General features: G+C 41.3%; 1 long non-coding RNA gene across 1 annotated transcript; it reads right to left on the minus strand.

The window, feature by feature from the left end:
* Positions 1 to 9,360: 9,360 nt before the first annotated feature.
* Positions 9,361 to 11,281, minus strand: LOC148937724 (uncharacterized). Its single transcript, XR_016137975.1, has 2 exons — positions 10,986 to 11,281; positions 9,361 to 10,917 (listed from the first exon to the last, which is right to left on the minus strand). It is a non-coding gene; the product is annotated as an uncharacterized LOC148937724 (long non-coding RNA).
* Between the last annotated feature and the right edge of the window lie 6,109 nt (positions 11,282 to 17,390).

The raw sequence follows: 17,390 nt of genomic DNA on the forward strand, positions 1-17,390 counted from the left end.
ATTAATATACACATAATTACATTATATAATTAATATAACAGATTAATATAAGAATTAACATAATATAATATGTATATTATTATATAATGCAAATTTAATTAAATTTACGATATATAGGATTTCATGGTAGGTTGATTTTACATCAGAATTATGCACATTGAATGTACATTACATTTCAAAATAACATACAGATATACAATGATACTCACAGATCTGCATGTTACGTTATTAGGTTTACGTCATTCCAACACAGAATAATAAGGAATTCGAGATGGAATCGAAATTTATTAATATCTCTTCGAAAAATCTTTTAATTTCTCTAATAGTAACAGTGAAGTGAGGGCGAAATCATCTCATCGTCAGTCGGTCTCAGGGACAATCAAATGGGCTGCCTAAATTACTCGTGATTGCAATTGCGAGCAGAGTGATTTGTGTTGACTGGTGGAAAACTCCGGCGACAGTTTCTAATTTGAAAGTGCTTCGCGCGGCGGAGGGCAGGGGGAGGACGGAGGAGGAAGTGAGGGAAGAAACCCGATAGACATCCGCGAAAGAAAGGCGGAAGGGATCGCTCGATTCGATCGCGCGGGGATTAACATTTACGCGAACACGACAATTGTACGTAGGCTGGTATGGCACGCAACGTAATTCTGTATACCACGCTGTATTCGAACGGAGAATAGCACGTCGGAGTTTCTAATTAACGCCCGTCGCAATTAACAGCGCTACGGCTAATGACCGAATTGCTGTTTGCGTCCCAATCGCTGACAGAGTAATTTTGATTAATTATAGGCGCGGTAATGCCGACCGTGACCGTAGCGGAACATCGGCTTTGCGTTTCGAACAATACGCGCGCTTAGCGCGACGCGCGTTTTGCGGTACACTTACTCGGCTTCGTGACGTACGCGACGTAAACGCGTGTATGTGTCGGACGAAGTGTGCGTGTGGAGGAAAATACTCATCTACGGTATTCCGTGAGTGTGCAAAATACAAAATATACGCTGATGTCTCTATATCGGAGAATACTTGCCTCGTTACTTACGCTATTTTGCCTGAAGCTGAAAAAAAATTATTTCTCTTCGCTAATTCGTTATAAATCGGAGCTTCCTGAAAATTATATAAATTTAAGAATAATTGAAGTTGGACAAGTATATTTCAAAACAAGGTAAAAAACACATAACTCGGTAAGCTCAAGTCTGACTCGCCATATGGCGACAGGTGAAGAATAGCCTATATGTGAGATTAAAAGAGATCATTAAGAGAGAGATTCATGTAAAAACGCATTTTGAGGGAAACATATGGTGTATATATATATATAAATCATTCTATTCATTTATTTTTTTAATAATTGATAGTCGCACGAATCTTGTTATATATGGAAAGGAAACTTTTTTACATCATGTCCTCATGATTCTTTTAACATTTGGCCACGTATTGCTGTTTCCCTTTTTTTTTATTAACGTGCATTTGTACAAGCGATACAGTACAAGTCACATATTTGCGATATTTGGCCGAGGTGCGAAATTCCGCGACTTTCTCGTATGTGAATTCAAGCAGTACGTTCGAAAGGGGATGAGAAAAAAGGGCAAGAAGAAAGCGAAGGGATACCGGACTCAACGCAAAGGTCTCACTCGACAATCCCGTCACGTTTCGATGCCACTGGGGGGTGTTCACGGCATGTGGTCTCGCCAACCCTCTGTCCTTTCCTTCATCTTTCGCACTCTCTCCCTTCCTAACGCACACAAACGAGCAGATTCTCTTATCCTTGTTCTCCCTGCTTCCTCTTCATCTTTGCACCCCTCTGTCGATCAGGGCAGATTTCACTCTGCGCAGGGAGCGTTCTCCCTCCTCGAGCCAACCGTGGCCGGTCTCTGTCTACCCTTGTTATAAATACTAATTGCTCTATACAAACGTTCGAAATGTGTTTAACGTTTCTTTGGCACGTGATCCCTTCGCGCCACCCCGTTCCCTACCCTAAATTTCTCTCGCTCTCCTTCTCTATTCCTTCCTCTTCATATACCTCTCTTTTCGTTTACACAATCCACAGGAATGGTTTCCCCCTTTCTTCCTCCTCTCTGCGGTTTGGTAGTTACAAGTGTAATTAGGATTTCACTTCAATAATCCATTGAGCCTATTAGTTCGTTCCGTCTTACAATAAGCTGTGTCGTGATTTGAATGATTGCGATATTTCATTACAACGAAAGAGAACTTCACCGCCACGTTCATTCAAATGTCTCAAAAGATATATCTGTCGTTTATATCATTGTTTTTATCGAGAGTAAGATAGTTCCAGATCTGAATTTCGATCAAGATGTAAATATTTAACTAGAAATTGAAGTCTTTCCAACCGTAAGATTTCCGATGCAACATCCAATTCGCTACTTTGTCGCGACCGGATTTGATCTACCCGCGCGGTATTAGCGGACGGTATATCTTGCGCCACACGAGCCGGTCCGCCGGCTGGCTGGTAGTCGTTACCTGAGATCATCCGTCTATCCCGGGATCCGGGCAGATAGCGGAGAGATTGCTTTCGCTTTAACCGGATACAGGCATACGTGTACACGCGCCCCGGTATGCGTGCGAATGCGCGCAGGATGAACAAGGCCGTCCTTGCTCGTCGCGTTGCTCGCGCGGATATGTGCGGTGATTGATACCGGCTCGCGCGTATGGACACACCTAATGAAATAGATAACGCGTATCTTGCACGACTATATCTGCGCCTAAGCCTCGGCTTCGCCGGGCAAATACGGCCGTGTGTGTGTGTGTGTGTGTGTGTGTGTGTGTGTGTGTGTGTGTGTGTGTGTGTGTGTGTGGGTGGGTGGGTGGGTGGGTGTGGGTGTGGGTGTGGGTGTGGGTGTGGGTGTAGGTGTGGGTGTGTGTGGTGTGCGCGTGTGCTGATGCTGACGAATCAGCGTTTGTACGAATGCGCGTAAACGTTAGGACTGATCATATCTAAAATTACGAGAATATCTCCGGTAAATTCGTTATTTTAATTCTTAAGCAAATATGGATGTTAAATAATATCTAAATAATGATAAATGCTCTTTGGTTTTTGTATGTAAAATCACTATGGTGAAATGTGATCTGTGATTTATGTGACATTTTATTTTTACAATTTTCAAGCTTCTCGTGAGAAAAATTATTACGTTAGTTCTTGCAAAAATGTCATCCATAAATTACAATGACAGTTACTAAAGGGGAATTGATGTTGGTGGAGGGCAAACATGGAGACGGTTCTACTTTACAAAATTAATAAAAGTGCCATGGACGTGGTGTGTCATGCGTTTCAATTAAATTGGTTCCGACGTTTGATGCGAAGGACACCTGTCCACCATAATCCCTGAATTCTTTCCTTTCGAGGGCTTTCCTTCGGGCAATTTTTTGGGATTCGCTCGAACGAAAGGACGAGGGAAGTAAGGCGTTGAAAAATCACCAGATAATAGATTAGTCGACTGACAGATGGCTAGCTACACCGTGGAAAGGGAGATACCACGGTGTCGGGTTTAACGGAGGCTGAAGGAGCAGCCACGTAGCCGGGCATGACAGTATATCCCTCCCTTCCTCCCTTCGTGCTCTCGCTCTTTGTCCCTCTCTCTTAGGACCTCTCATGTCCAACTCGAGTTTCTAGTTTGTATCTCTCTCACGGTCTTACGTAACAAGAAAAACGAGCAATTACAAGCGCGGTAACGCGACGCTATTTACACGGCTCTCGTTGCACAATTCTTGCACACCGTTCGATCTTGAGACGTGCGTAATGTTGGCTTTTCCAGCAACGCGAGAAGTCACTGCGAAGGATACTACGCAAAAAAAAAAAAATTGCGTGACGCCAGATTACAAACAGACCTCCACTATACATCCATTGTTTCCGTAAGGAAGTCGAGACACTAATTACAGCGGATGGAAATTATGAATAAATGAGGGCTCCATAACTCTTTGCTCTTGTCGAAGTTAAGCGGATTTCCTCGCGGGCAAGTTTCGTTGCGGCGCGGGTCCACCGTAATTGACTGTAGCGTCTGTAGTGTCTTTCCTCCGTGACTTCTACGGCGACGAGAGAGCGGTGCGAAGTGGTCGGAAACAAAAAAAAAAAAAGAAAGGCAGGAAAAATCTGTTGTGCCGCAGCAAAGTGCTTCCACCGTGACGCCTTCCATTCTGTTTACGTCGCCATCGATACGTTTATTTGCACGGCCACCGGCTACCCGTGGCGTCAATGGAAACGACTTGATTAACGGCAAGATTATGTTCGTTACAGCCACGTAGCCGAACCGAGAAGCGGCTCCGTTCTACAAACAAACACGGAATAGAATGTCGCGTGTCCGTGCGGAGTTATTAGAACTCGTGTACCGTGAAATTGTGAAGTATATTTATGAAAACAGTCACAAATGTCTCTGAAAAAATATTACGTGCGTAATCAAATGTGACATTTTAGCGGACAAGATTTGAAAATTACAATATAATTAACGCGAGATGGAGAGAAAGAGAGAGAGAGAGAGAGAGAGAGAGAGAGAGGGAGGGAGAATTTTTAATCTAATAAGATTATATAAAAAATAAGATATATAAAATAAGATTATATAAAAAATAAAAAATTAATGTATTGTTAAATATTTGTTCATATAATTGTTAAATATTTTTTCAAAGATAAAACATATCTCTTTAAAACATTTTAAATATTGTCTAATAAAATAATCTTCTCTTTTTTATAATTATACAACAGATGGTACAAGCTTTATCATCTCTAACCCTTTCAAAATAGGTTTTTATGTTACTTTCTTTTTTAAATTACATAATTAATTCTCATGAAATTTGGGCTTTCATGATTTTTAATGATGCTTTTTTAGAATCGCACGTTAAAATTGTAAATTTTTAAATGGCGAGTCCTATTAAAATTCAATGGCCTCAAAAACCTGAGGCAAGAGAAATGTGATTTAGCATATAATTCTTACGTAGCTTTTCAGATCGTAAATACACTTGAGTAAACATTTGCTTTTATCATTACGTTATTTTATTTTTATTGTAATAAAATGTATTGACGCAAGTTTCCATTTTGCGTGGACAGCGCCAATGGCGCGTCGCGAAGGCCATCAACAGCGCGTATGGTCGAGGGCCAACGAGGACCGCAATATCTCGCGATAATCAATTCCAGTTCTTTAAATCACGACCGAAAAACTCGATTATCCTGTTTACCTTGGAGCGAGCTGTTCTTTCTGCGGCCTGTAGCGTAACGAATCGTGCGAAATTGCCGCTCAGGTAGCTTCAGATATACAGGGTGGTCCATTCTAACCGCATAATTTTTTTCAAAATCATCGAGGATCCAACAAACACGTAAAAAAAAGAATCGATGAACTTTAAAGATGCCTTATATATATATATATATATATAGGATGGAATTTGAGGTTTAATGTCATCTGTATAATTTTTTAAATAACGCTAAACACACGCTGTTATATTTCCGACAATGGAACAGGCTGTGTAAAGTCAAATGCAATATTTATTTTTTTTTAGAAAAAGGGTAACTGATCTCAAAAATTTTTTAAATTTCAGGCGCACTATTGGCGCTCGGGATTTAATTGAAAACTCGCTTTTGAATAGTTTAGAAAAGAATCAAGAAAGAAAACAGCATCCTATACACGACGTTTTGTACCGAATAAATTTCATTCCTCGCGTTACAATATCACAAGTCTTGTCCGTGTACTTCCACGGAGAGTCCCTTGGGTAACAACGATGGGAATTTTCGCAATAAGGAGTCACGTTTATTGCCGGAGAAAAACGCGAGTACCTTCCACCATTCTTTACGATCCACCTTGCGAACGGATTGAACAGTTTTTACAACAACAACGACTCGAAGACACCGAGCCGGGATTTATGGATCAGATTTATCCGTATCGGCTTAGATACACCTGTTACACTCCTTCAGAGCGGCCGAAATCACGCTAATTCGATTAAAACGTAACGCGATTTCTCCTGCCAATCACTTGGCCCACTGGTAAGTAGACTAATTACTCTTTCTTCTCGCGTCGAGCTGGGGCACGCGGCACAGCACCGTTCGCGCGCTAATTGAATTTCACGTCTCGTCACTTGGCGGAGTTCCTTGTGCGAGGATATCGGCCTATCGATTCCTCGTGATTTTCTCATGCATCGGTCGACCCGTCCATCGCAATCTGTCGCTTTCAATCTCGATATTTAAATTATTTATTTCTCCATCATCAGATATATAAAGCAAAACATATTAATTTTTTTTAAATTAGACTCAAGAGAATTATCCTTTATTACCTCTCAAAATATAAACCGTGCATAATTATTAATGGTTGCGAATATTATTTTTTCTTTTTTGTTAATAATATATGTTCCTGTAATGTTGTTTTAAAATTCCAAAAGACATTCAAAGTGGTATTTGTAAACAGATGTAAATCGCAAAATCGTTTACACAGCTCTTCTAGACATCATAATTCAAAGTAGTTGATGTAAAATCGAGTAATATATGATGTACAATCCACGCTTCGATTTACTCTATATGTATAGTTTTATTTCAACGCGCATACGAGCACGTTAAGCAAAGCGCTACGACGCATCAACCTCTTCACGAGGTTGGCTAGTGCATGTAAAATAATTTACGACATTTCTGAGTCAACGAACAGGTCCGGTGTGGAGGAGAAAAGATGGAGCGAGCGAGGCAAATAGGACGAGGCGAGAAGGAAGAAGAGCGCACGAGCGAGGAACGGAAACGAAACAAAGTAGAAGAGAGACTGAAGGAGATACGAGGAGGGGGCGGGGGAGGGGGGAGGAAGAGAAAGAAAGGTAATACGCGTAGGAATCGTACTGGATAAAGAGAGGGCGGGATAAAGGACGACCGCACATACTTGCTCTGCGGAGCACCGGAGGCAAGGAAAAAAGAGAGGAGCCGGCGCGTATACAAGCGTACGAGCAAAACACGGCGGTGCTCGCTCCGTTCTCCATTGTGTACAGCCTCCCTTTCCTCCCCTTCCCCCTCCACCCGTCCCCCGACGCCGCGACTGCCCTACCCGCTTTAAATAACTCGGTGTCGTGCTCGTCATTTTACCTGTCTCTAACTACCTATTGAAATCTCGATGATAAAACGCGTGCGTGGCGGCTACCCCCCCCCCTCCCCCGTCCGCGATTCGGCGCCCGCGGCGGTCCCGAATGAGGGCCCGTGAAGGGTTTCTCTGCAGAATGCAAAAATAATAAACCGCCAAATCGAATCGCAAAAGGAGTGAGGGTGTAAAAGATATAATGGGTGAAAAAAAGGGAGATTATGTTACCGTTTGTTTCTTTTTTTTTTCTTTCTTTCTTTTTTTTTTCTAATCGAAGGGATATAACGTTTTCGTCGAGCGAGTTCACCGACTTCACAAGTCCGGTTTCACAAGTCTTGGTTTCATCAAGATCGAGGGACTGAGGATTCATAAAGATCTATCTATCTTCTCTCGACTAATTAGGTATTAATGGCCCGTGAAAATTGTATCGTTTAATTTGTAATACTCGGCTCGCGCTTGCATCAATTTAATCTTTTAGGACACTTTTTTGCACCTTCGCGATTGTTAATTATTACAAACGATATCGTTGATTTCATTTTCTATCAAGCGTCGAGTCGGACACTTACTACGGAGATATAAGCCAACGTTGCTGACGTGAAAAATGAAAAACCCCAGTCGGAATGTATGGCGCAATCTGTTGCTCGTATATGCTCGCGGTAATTTAGAATGTCACGTTTTATCCTTAGAATACGCCAGCTCGTTTACGTTAATTACTTGAAACGATATCTCACTTTGATAGAATATCATTAGCGTTCCGGGAATTAGCGCCTGGCGATAACCGGTAGGTTTGGGTTTACGAGATTACACCGTGATTATAGACTCACGTGGCGTTTAAGCGCATCGACGAGTGGACAAGGCCATCGATATTCGCTTAGAAATCCGTGTCATTCCACGCGCGTAGGTGTCAGCAAATAATTACGTCGCACGCCGATTGAGTCGTGTGAATTATCGAATTCCTTTCTCATGTTCACCACGTTATCATCCGGTGAAACACACACACACACACACACACACACACACACACACACACGCGCGCGCGCGCGCGTACACACAAAAGCTTATTATTTTAAATTCAGACTATATAATAGCTGGGAAAACGATTTCCAATTTGCGATAATAAAGCTCGGCGTATCTTCAAATAAACGCAATTAATTCTGTCATTTTCGAATTATTTTTAGATATTGGAAAACTAGAAATGAATAGAAATTTCCCCTCTCTTTATAATAAATACCATTTAAAAGCATACTAAAACGACGAAATATCTCGAGTAATAATTAACTTGAAAATTAGGATTGTTTAAATTCATTATTATATAATTAAGAAAGGGGGAAAGATAATTAAAATTGTAAAATATACGTTTTGGAGTTAATTCTAATATTTTTCTTTCATTGAGCTGCTGTTAGACCATCGAAAAATTATTCTGCCAGAAAAAGGAAGAATCATCCATTTCAGAAAAGCTCGTCTGGAAATAAGGGGTTAAAGGAGGCCTTCGCGGAAATACGTTGTCCGGTATACGAAGAAGGCTATCAGAGAAAGGCGAGAGCCGAAATAAGAGGGTCCACTGTTTATTATCCGGTCCGGTTTATTATCCGAAAGATCCGTAAAGAGAGAAGGATAAAAGCGGAGAGAGAGAGAGAGAGAGAGAGAGAGAGAGAGAGAGAGAGAACCAAAGAAGAAGGCTCCCCTTTATTTTCACGGTCGACTTCACAGTCGGTGACAAATTTTCCACTCCGCGCAAGCTCCGCTTGGTCTACCATAAAAATCGAGCGATTCCGATGTAAATCACTTCATCATCGGCGCTTTACATACAGTCGATCGGACGAGCCATCGTGGCTATATCCGACAGATCAGCATCATCCGTAGTCCCGTAGCTTAGACTTAATTACTGCGATTAGCGTGAGAGGCCCACTATATCTGCGCGTATTACACGGCCCGGGGCAGCTGTCCTCTCTCTCTCTCTCTCTCTCTCTCTCTCTCTCTCTCTCTCTCTCTCTCTCTCTGTCTGTCTCTACCTACCCCTGAGAATGCAGAGGGAGCTCAGAGGCGTAGGAGTGGCGTGAGTGAGGCAAGCCAGCAGTCAGTAAACCCCTCTAGCATGTACCCGCCACTCTCTCTCTCTGTATATACGCCATCGACCCCCATCGAGCCAGTAACGGAATTACTAAACGCTCGCCCTGCTCTGCGAACTCCGTGTTATTAAACTCTACGATTAGATTTTTTTTTTTCATTGACTCATATTTAAACAATAATGGCCCGTAAAACGGTCTTAAAATGTTGAATGAACTTAGAGCGCAATAATGATAAAATTAATAAGTAATGAGTAATAAATCATGTATTTTTAAATTACGATAATAATAAAGTTTTAAATTATTCTTTTTATTTTTACAGAAAAGATACTGCGATAATGGCAGAATCAGTCAATTTTAAATAATTCTATCAGAGACATAAAATAATTACAGCGAAGTTATATTTTAATGTTATCGCATATGCATAAAGATTAATAAAAACACAAGAGGCTGAAAGATTAAGAAATTAAATGTCACTTAAGAAAACATAGAAAAATATATATACTGACATGTGGTTAATAAAACAGTCAGTTCCAAGGGTCCTAATATATAGTAATATATAGTCAATCATGTTCAACCTTCGTTATAAATTAACGTGTCATAAATTTTTCCGCATTTATCTCATATCGCATTCAAAGATACGTAATTCATGCGCTTTACGTTGTATCGAGAAAATCCACCTAAAACGAGAAACCGGTTTTTATGCCAAATCCTTCAATTAGAATCACACAAATAACAGCTTACGTTCCATTAGCGACGGCGTTGCGCGTTTCAGCATAATTATTTAAAGCGATTACATTTTACCGTAATATGTAGTATTTAGTAACCGCAAATGCATCGTCGACCATAAAGTTGATCCGACCGCTCTCTGTTCCAGGGATACCCGGGCAAAGGCGTAGCCTATGTACTACGTACGTACGTACAATTCAGCCGGGTGTCTGCCGGTGACGTTGTAGAATGCATCTACCTTTCTACCACCCTCATCTTCTACCTCACGTAGATTCCCGTTTCCGTTTCCCTCAGCTTCCGTCTGCGTTGCGCTCTGCGCCATTCCGCATCTCTCTCCATCTGCATCCCTCGTTCTTTCTTTCTCACTCTCTTTGCCTTCGTCACTCTATCTTATCTATTCTCTCTTTCTCGTCCTTCTGTCTTTATTCATCTACCTACCCATGCAGTGGCGTAAGTAACATTTACAGAGCCCTCAATTCAACGTAAAATGAAGAATTTATTCCATCTTGAACTTTAAAAAAACATTCTTTTCCTTGGTTTTTTTTTGGTCATTTTTTTCTCTCTTTCCTTTCTTCCTTGTTCCTGTCCTTTTTCTCGTTCTTTCTTTCTCTTTTTCTTCCTCTTTTTCATTTTTATTTAATTTCTTTTTTATTCATTCCGCTTCATTTATTTCTGTTGCCTCTTCTCCTTCCTTCCCGTCTTTTTCTTTCTCTTTCTTTTTTTCAAATTCTTTTTCTTCTGTTTGGCCTCAGGAATTACGAGCCGGGGTTTGCGTTAGTTACGCCACTGAATCCGTCCCTTTTCCTCTCTCGTACATCTGGTATCTCTGTCGCGGTTCTCGTGTCTCTCCTGGTTCCTCTCATTCGTGTTCACTCCCTCTCCTTCTTTCTTGCCTTTCACAACCCCCCCTCTCTTCCTCTCGCCCTCTACATCTCTCGGTATTACTGTATACCCACTGCGAGGATCTCGGAAATGAAGTCGACCCTCCTCCTCGTCCTGCCATCCACCGTGTCCTCCGTCCTTCTCCTCCTCTTCCTTCTCCTCCTCTTCCTTTCCCACCTCCCGTCGCTGCTAAAAGCCTGGCGGGGTTGTTACGCAGACAGAAATTCAATATAGCCGTTACTCTTAGGTGGTTGTATGTACTTACTGTCTCTTCTCTGTGCTCGGATAACGTATTATTATCGAAGAGCGACAGCGCAAAGCGGTGACTGAGCGGAAGAGTGGATTCCTCGTCATGGAGAATTCACGAATCCGGGGAATAATCTCTTTCTCTCCCTACCCTGCTCTCTCTCCCCCCCCCCTCTTCCTCCCTCTTATCCACCCTCTCCGTGTCCCTCGCGTAGCACTTTCTTTCCCTCGTCGCGAAAATTCACCGTACGAGCGATCGGGTTTTATACGCGTCAAGGGGACGTCATGAGTCGAGTACGCGCGTAATTGGTTAACGCGACGGAGAGAGGCTTGATTATCGGGTTATTAAATGTTAGATTAGATCTCGACGGATAATCGGAGGATCGGATAATCGGAATGACGCGCGAGTTGTTGTCGTCGCGTCGTGTAATTTTGCAAGCGTAATTTTTTTCTTTTCCAACGTACAGATATATTGTGTACGCGAATGTAAAGGGGGAGGGGAGGGAGGAGAACATCATAAATATACTCGTAAATACGTGTACATGCGTGTACACACAACGACAGGAGCACTCGCACATCGTTCCTGTCGAATGTATTAATTATTCGTATTAATTTTCAGAAATTGATGGTTGTAGAGGCTTTTTCTCTCGCCGGTTATCGCCGCAGCATCGATACCGCGTGGCGCGAGAGGAAATATCGAGTAGTATCGACATATAATTAAATTTCATCATCCGTAATCGAATTGCGTGCGCACTGTAGCGTGTTCATCGCTGATTCATTACGATCGCGTTGGTCATTAACATAACCACGTAGCAGAGGCTTTGTTGCTAATTATTGCGATAATTGGTACTCCGCGGTACTGAATTCCGTGCCGTAACATTGTTGGGCTGCCGCGTGTTCCTTTCACGTCGGAATTAATTTGTTTCCCTCTGGAAAATCGGACGAGCTTTGTGTTTACATCCGCAAACGCGAGCGCTCATTGCTCCAGAAATTATTTTCAACAACGTTGACTTTTACGTACAGAGGGAGGCTTCTATGCGCGGCGTTTAAACTATTGTTTAATGTATTTCCTGAGGTACGTGAAAATAATTAAGCGATTAAATAAGTAAAGTTATTATCGGAACACGGTCAGCCGCGGTAATTATGTAATGCTTGGTCGTGTAAACTTTACAACGTTTAATAATGGGTTAACCTCTGTGAAAATTGTTGGCTGCATATGAATAACTAAATCATTAATTATATGTTTACGATCGTTAAATTCTCTAGACTCGAATTTAATCACGGTAAAAGCGCTGGAACATTACTTATAATAGGATTAACTTCTCGGTAGAACAAAAAGAATTCTAGAACCGTTTATACTTTCAAGAAAGAAAATAAGCAACATGATTTCATCTCCATTAAGATTATTTGTCTAATGAAACTATTATTTTTTTTTAAGTACTAAATAAACTCTGAAAGCATTTTGTATCGATGTAATTTTACTTTATTTTACAATGTCCAAAATTATTACGGAACAAGTTTTGAGAAAAATATCTCGCGTGGTGAAGCGTGATCTTGACAGCAATTGCGCGAAATGCATTTTTAAAATTCGCCAGAACATCGGGAATAGGGCGACGAGATCTGCGGTTACATCACTGAACAACTACCCTCCAGCGGTTTGGTAGGTTGCTAGGAAACACCCCAGTGTCGAATCGCGCGCTTCCTCTTTCCGCAGCGTTACCATCAAGACGAAGAAAGATAGAACGACACCCTTCGGTTTCTTTCTGCGCGCTTCAATCTTACGGAGCATCTCGCACGAAATTCTGTTGGGGTTTCCAGCGGCTCGAGAGGGTGAGGACGATAGCCTCGAAAACTGTAAGAAAGGATCTAAAGGCAGTACGAAGAGGAATGGAATGAAAGAGAGAAAAAGAAAAAGAGAGAGAAAGCGCGCGCAAAAGGGCGAAGAGTTCGACGTGCACGAGTTATTTAGTGGATACGACGACGTACGATCCTCGAAATAGATATTTGTCACCCTAATGTGACGGGGGACGAGGGCCCGCGTATCAAGTGACGCGGTTGAGTGTCGACAACGACCGCTCTGCCTTCCGTTCCCGCAACCCATCCGCTCGGCCTTTATCGAGACAAAGCCTCGACACTCATGAATTAAGATTGAATGGCTGATTATGTCGATATTATCTACCAAATTGGTCTAACTTTCTTGAAAATTGTTATATCATCTTGTTGACATATCTACCGGGGATCTGCAATATTTTATGACCAGCAATGTAGTCAAGAATTTGAAGTATTATATTATCAATGTTTTATGTTTGTGGAAATCAATTTTTTTCAATTTTTTTATTTTCTTGTTTTTCTAAGAATTGTTGCATTTAATTCGTAAAGTTATGTTTATTACATATCAACAGTTGTAATCGGAAATTTGTATAGACATTATTGTATGATTAAAATGTAGTTTTAAAAATTTTTACAACTCTTTTCACTCTGTGGTATAATAAACATTGTATAGATAGAATAAATATAGATGTACAAATATTTGTACAAATTTTAAGATTTTAACACAAGCGAAACTGCGTGGCGAATATCGCTGAATTGCGATTTTTATGCTTTTCCAAATTAACGATTTTGAGTAAACAAATGAAATCTCCGAGAATTCGTTTTGGCGCCAGTCCAGTTTGCTTTTTCTCGAAGAACTTATTTTTTTCTCTCCACAAGAAGGAATGACGAATGACTAATGCAGAACGTTTTTCAATTCCGAAAACAGGAAACAGCAATAGCCACGCTAAATGTTCTTCGGAGAAATTGCCAGTCGTAAACGTTCAAAATAGTTAAACTTGAGATGTCACGATTGTAAATACTCTATTTAATCATTAAAGAATTGTAAAAGTATTTTAGATTCGAAAAATATTATATAATTCGCTAATTACATTTATTATTATTTCACACAATCGGCATCGTCAAACACAAATATTCATATAATACAATCACATTCCATTTTATATTTTAAATTTAATTGTTGGTTAATTTGCTTCTTCTTTATTTTTAAAACTCGTATTACACACCGGTGCCTGTTTCGCTTGTGTCTTTATATATATATATATATATATATATATATATATAGGTGCGTGCTCAAAAAGGAATCCATGATTTAATTCATTTGTGGCTAGTTCTTGCGGTACGAAACAATGAGAATTTTAGGAGGCGGTTCGCGTTGTTTTATAACGGTAATTCAAACCGCAGCGGCGAGATGCAACGAGAACCGATTCGACGGAACGAATCACGCGGAAAGATATCGTGAAGCAGAGCGCTGATTCGCGCTAGCTGGAACTCATTCCGGGGTCTCGTGCTACGGCCGCTGCGCGCCGATTCGAATAATTGGAAATACGACTTGGATGAATCACACCCGGGATCCATCGTCGCGCGTTCTCGGCTAAGGAATTTCGCAGTTTTTCTATTACCGATTAAAGCCGGCGCGCACGGCGTCCATACGGTCTCTTCTGCCTCATTTGCCGGAGGCACTTCGTCGGAAAGTAAGCACGACACACCGGCTGGGTGGGCCGAATCGCGTTGTAAAAAGAACCCTGGAGAAGAGAACAAGAGAGAAAGAGAAAGAGAGAGAAAGACAGAGAGAAAGGGAGGAGGAGAGAGAGAGAGAGAGAGAGAGAGGGAGATTTGGGATAAGCGTTAGTTCGATCGAGATAACCGATCGACAGTCCCTCGACATTGGTAGCAAACACGAGAAACATGGACAAGATGTGTCGAGACGACAAAGAGGGAGAGAAGTTTAGTAGAACAGAAAGAGGAAGATGGGGAAGACTTGAGCGAGCAAGAAAAAGTTAGACAAACTGCTTGAAAATTACGCGATGACTCGTAGAAAAGAAAAATTAAAAGAGTGATGCAGAGTGAAATGGGATTTTATTCACATTATAGAAGATGTTTTCTCAAGAAAGTTTACGGAATAAACATGAAAAACGAAGTACATAAAAATACGTATAATATCTTGAAACATGGTTGAAAGAAAGCATCTATCAATAATATTAAATTATATCAGATTATCTACAATTCATGCAATTATTAAATTATTTAAAATTCAATTTAATATCTGTATAAATTTTCTTCGCATAAATCGATTTTCTTTACATAAGAAATACATAAAAGAAATATTGATCTTTTAAATTAGAAATTATTACAATAACATTAAAAAAAATTAAAGTAAAATCAAGTCCGCTTTTAATAAAAGCCTAATAAGGAGTCATTTCTTAAATCTATCAGTATTATAGAGGAAAGACAGACAGCTAATAATAAAGGAGAGAAAAGGATATGGACCAGGAGGCAAAATATGACGTGCGAGAAAAAAAAAAGATATAAAAAAAGGAACGTATCGAAGAATCTAAGCGAAGCTCAGATCGCAAATTGCTACTATCTTGGGGATAATAAAACAGCAACGATTTTCGCGGATAGCAAGCGAGGAGAGCACGAGCGAGCACGAAGAAAGATAGAAAGAAACGGCAAAGACCGAGAAAAGCACGAGAGGAGAGGTAGAGAAAGGAAAAGACGACTAGAGGATCGGCTGCGAGGAAGACGAACGGCCGATCAGCAGAGAGAAGGAGACGGATAGACCCCGCCGTTCACCTTGGAACAAGAAAAAAGAGAATCAAATGCAAGAGAGGGAAGCTAGGGACAAAGAAAAGGACTTGTCAGGTAGCGGACACCCTGCGTCCCCTTCCGCCCCCCTTCGACACCCTTCGGCTTTCTTCGCTTGCCTTGCCCTTCCCTTGCCTTGCCTCGCACCCTCGTACCTTCTCTCGCCCACTCTTGTTCGACGATTCCTTCCGTTACTCCTTGGGTATAGGACGACTCCTATACCCAAGGAGTCCTCGTTCTGCGAGATTTAGCACCGCGAGTCGGCGAGTTCTGTACAAGGGCTTCATCATCCGATCGTTTCTCCCTTACCTATATCGTGCACGACTCGGCGAAATCCTTTCAATTTGCTTACTGGATTTTCTCCATAATTTTTTTTTTTTCATCATTTCATACGCCAAAGAATTTTATTTTCTGTAAAAAAAAAAACGATTATACGACTGTATGATTTCAAGCAAATTTTTTTTTTCTATTTCTTTAGAAAGAGATCGATTAGAAAGTGTTTGTTAAAATTGAAGCCGATGTTTTTCAGACACGAAAAGATTGACGTATTCGTATGTCAATCATCATGCATTTCTACAAAAAGTGAGATTTCGGCCGTAAAACTCACTGACAATATTACTCTTGACAAATATTTAGTTTCGAAGCCAAGCGAAGTTTAACTTTAAGTCGATCTAGAAAATTGCCTTTGCGCACTCGCGACGAAGTACGAAATCCTCGGTAACATTTTGTACCGCCGCGTTTGTCGCACGAAAGTCGACACTTTATAGGCTGCGAGCTTACCCACATATGACTTCGTTGACATATCGAAGTATAAGTCTTTAATCGGATTCGAAGCATGTAGCATAACACTTCGGTAAAGAGTTCGGCCGTAGATAAAATGTAAAGTCGCCTGACAGGTATTTTCGCGCGATTGCATCGCACACGCCAGCCGTTGAAACGTAAATAATACTCGTCGCTCTATAAATTTTTAATAACGAGTAATCAAGGTGTAAGAGAGATGAAATTCCTTTTAACTATATCGTAGAAATTGCTAACGATACAATTACGATAATTTCAGGGTGGGTATCTTTTAACTTTTTAATTTTATAGGAGTTCCGCGTGCTCATTAATCTGTCAAAGCGATAAATAAACGTACGATAAATAAACACGTTGTGCGCGAAGCGTAGGTAAAATCCCGCCACTATACGCGAATAAGAGCAATGGAGAACGAGCTCCTCGTTTCAGCGCTTCCCTCGTAATGCGCCGCTAAAGAGTCTAAAGAAGATAAAAACGAGCAAATGAAAAATAATCACCGGACCTGGTGCGGTTAGAAGGGCTGTCGGAAGGGCGAGGGGCGCAGGGAGAAGAAAAAGGGAACGGGAAGAGAAAGAGGGAGAGAGAGAGAGAGAGAGAGAGAGAGAGAGAAAAAGAGGGAGAATCAAAGGGGGAAAGAGCGGCAGCCACCATCGCCTGCTGTTGGAGGCAGCGACGTTTGAGAATACACGCGCCCCCTTCGGCTAATGGAAATAAGTTCGCCTTTCTGACCCTCCAGCTGCGAGTTGCGAGTTAGGGGGGGTGGATGAAAGGCGAACGAACGCAGGCATCGGGCATCCGGGGACAAATTCGACCGGAGCTTTCCGCCGAATTAGACGATAAATATCCCTGATTTACCGTGCGGAAATCTCCCCGTCTCATTGCGAGTTGTGCTCTTTGCATTGTCGGTTTCGCCATTCAATTGAGATAGAAAATCATCATCCCTGATTTTTAGTTCAGAACTCAAGGAAAAGAGCGAGAGAGAGAGAGAGAG

Source organism: Pogonomyrmex barbatus, unplaced genomic scaffold (assembly GCF_055798465.1).
Source record: "Pogonomyrmex barbatus isolate J1 unplaced genomic scaffold, ASM5579846v1 scaffold11, whole genome shotgun sequence".
In the NCBI taxonomy this organism is placed as follows: domain Eukaryota; kingdom Metazoa; phylum Arthropoda; class Insecta; order Hymenoptera; family Formicidae; genus Pogonomyrmex; species Pogonomyrmex barbatus.